The sequence below is a fragment of the Corythoichthys intestinalis genome, chromosome 2, assembly GCF_030265065.1.
Source record: "Corythoichthys intestinalis isolate RoL2023-P3 chromosome 2, ASM3026506v1, whole genome shotgun sequence".
In the NCBI taxonomy this organism is placed as follows: Eukaryota; Metazoa; Chordata; class Actinopteri; order Syngnathiformes; family Syngnathidae; genus Corythoichthys; species Corythoichthys intestinalis.
Window position 1 is genome coordinate 31599895 of NC_080396.1, and position 3003 is coordinate 31602897.

A 3003-nucleotide genomic window follows, 5' to 3' on the forward strand; every position below is an offset into this window, starting at 1 on the left:
GCTCAGCCATACTCTTATTATGTTCAGGAAAAAAAGGATGGACATCTGACTGTAAAGGGCAAAGAGCAGGGGTATTTTGGGATGTAGGTCATACATTGACATACTTATTGGGATAGATGAAGGATATTAACTCATTGTCTCCTATTGCTGGTAAAAGACATCTATCCATTTGAATTGGGCGAGCTGACAGTGATCATTTAACAGCATTTTGTAGGGATACTGGCAGTGAATCAGTTAAATACCAAATTCAACAAAGTACAGTATGTCTTAAATGGTAGTGAACCTTACATTTTGTCTTTGCACATATATTTAGCAAGAAACTGATTCCTTTATACAATTACCAATCAATACTTTGAGTTGAATTTCTGGATTTACGGTAGAGGTGCATGATAATTATCGGTCGATAATTATCAATCCGATAATAGGAATTATGACGTCTTCCCAATAAATCCGATAACAATATGTTATCGGGCCTATTAATAATATTTTGGGCATGGTGTCAGATTGGGATGCGTGCGTTTGTTTCCATTCCTGTTTTGCCAGTATGCAAAGTTTTGTTCTGTTCTAGAGGCCGTATTTTACCTTCACTGAGTTATAAACCTTACTATGACAATTAGCAAATATTTGCATTTTACAGTGTTATGTTTACAAGTTCTTGAGAGGCCTTTTGATTATTGACAGGCTTGCTGTTCTACAGTATAATTGCTAGGTTAAGAAAGTTGTTTAATGGCCCAAGACGACAAAAGTCTCCTTTCGTGTTGCGCCAAATGTTTTATCTTCTGACAAAGCACAATACCTGTTGGGTTTATGTTTGTTTTAGATCAGTGTTCATTGTTCAGGGGAACACTTCGTCAATTATCCTGACTGATTGATTGTGATTGACTCAAATTATATTTGAAATAAATAATATGGGCACTTCATTTGAAGTCAAAACTGTTCTTGTCTTTGTTTTGTTCATTATAATAATGTTCATGTCATCATGAAAATTCTGGTTCGGTCAAAGGCAAATCTATGCTGAATCAACCACGTGTATTTTTGACCTACAGGTATTCAAAAATTAAGGCGAATATACATTGAAAAATTATATATATATTATCTGTTATCGTATCGGTATTGGCCTTAAGGAGCAGGAAGTTATCGGTATCGGTTTGAAAAAATGGATATCGTGCACCCCTAATTTACGGTTACTGTCGCAAGAAAACTAATATAGGTGCACTTCAGTAAATCAGTTGTTTTTAACCTGGGTTCAATCGACCCCAGGGGTTCGGTGAAGGTTAAGACAAGCAGGGCACTATTTTTGTATGCTAACAATCTAGGCAAAGCGGCGTTTTAGACCAGGTTTTGTACTGGTTAGTCTCCAATTTAGAGGTTTTATTCCAATTCTTTCAACTGCTAGTCCTCTATCTGAAGAGAGGAGAAACAGGTTTGCTCAATGGAAGGGTGACTCTCACTTGGTATTAAGTACAACAGACCTACAGGTAATGTGCACTTTTAACATAAAAAAACAAACATTTTACGCCATGAAAATAGTATTTGAGGCAAGGATGTGATAGAATGAGAATTTTGACATGAAAACAAGATTAAAAGGAAAAATTACTTCTTGTAAACTCGCACTGTTTATTGGGTTTGTGAGAAGATTCATGTTTATTATTTTTCACATAATAGTTTTGTATACAAATTTGACTTATCATTTTTTGCAGGGTTTTTTCATTCATATTGATATCATTTGAGATGTAAACCTGACAGAAACTACATGGTCGAGGTTAATGCAACCAAGCAAGTTTAATGTTGAACGATATTATATTCCTCCAAATTTAAATGAAAAATTCTAAGATATGCGCATTGGGCGAGTCTTGGTTTAGTGGTCTGATGATGCTGCAGGCATAAAAACATACTGTCTACTGTAAATGAGAAGCAATTTGAATGTAAATTCACTCAGATATTAGCTTGCTAGCTTAGATATATCAATTTTGGGGAAAAAATAATTCTAATTCCAAAGGGTTCGGTTGATGCACGTGTGAAACTCTCAGGGTTTGGTACCTTTAGCAAGGTTAAGAACCACTACTTTTGATGCTCACTTAGTCGAAATCCACATAAAAAGGTTTTTCCAAACTCACAAATGGGTTGGCCTTGGATGAGCCGTATTAACACAAAAGCAACATCAGTGAAGTGGTTGGCTGATAAAGCTCAGTGAACCCAAGTATTGCGAGAGGAATGTTTTGACCTCTGACCACGATAAAGTCCCCGGTGTGAGCACAACTCGACGCGACGCGAAGACCAACCCGAGGCCACGCACAAGACAGAGATGCGTGAGTCACACAGTATGTTGGCTGCACTCAGGTGGCAGCGGGGGTCGTTACGTGTGACGCGACATCATTTTACAGCTCCCGCTTGGGTCAGAGCAGACAGAAAGGACGTGCTCCTCATTTGTTACACCTATGATGAAGCCGCCGAGGGTTGCGGCTCAGTCAAGGGAAAAGTGAGGCGAGGTGAGGGGAAGGTGAGGAACGTTCTCAAGTGCAAAGACCGTAAATTTAACACCTTTCCTCGTGTGTGTATGTGTGTGTGTGTGTGTGAGCGCAGGCCGTCTTAAAGGAAGGGTAATGGAACAAGTGATGGAGAAGCGGGCGGTGAAGAAACTGAGGATGGAGGGTGTGCCAGCAGGGAGGAAAATGAAGGGAGAGGAAATAAACAAGGCCCAGGTAGAGGGAAGAGGTGATTTGGGCAGGAGGAGGCGGGATCATAAAAAACTCGGAGATGTGTTCTGGCCTCTGGCTCTTTCATATCTTTTACATTTCTAATTAAAAGAGATAAAGAGTGAGGGAGTCATCAATCCCACAGTGATTTCCCAGTTAAGGTTTTAGAGGGGGCTGTAAACTAGGCAGCCCGGCATCATTGATTTTATAATTAGCTATCGTCACCCTGCACTCAAGACGGAGGGAGTGTGCTTGGGAAGAAATTCAAAAAAAAAAAAAAAAAAAAAAAAAGGAGGCGACCGTCAAG

At 39.3% G+C, this 3003-nt stretch overlaps 1 protein-coding gene across 1 annotated transcript in view; it reads right to left on the reverse strand.

Annotated features, from left to right (window-relative positions):
• The window catches only part of nr1d4a (nuclear receptor subfamily 1, group D, member 4a), a 153006-nt gene that overhangs the window by 126054 nt on the left and 23949 nt on the right, over positions 1 to 3003 (reverse strand). The window lies entirely within an intron of this gene.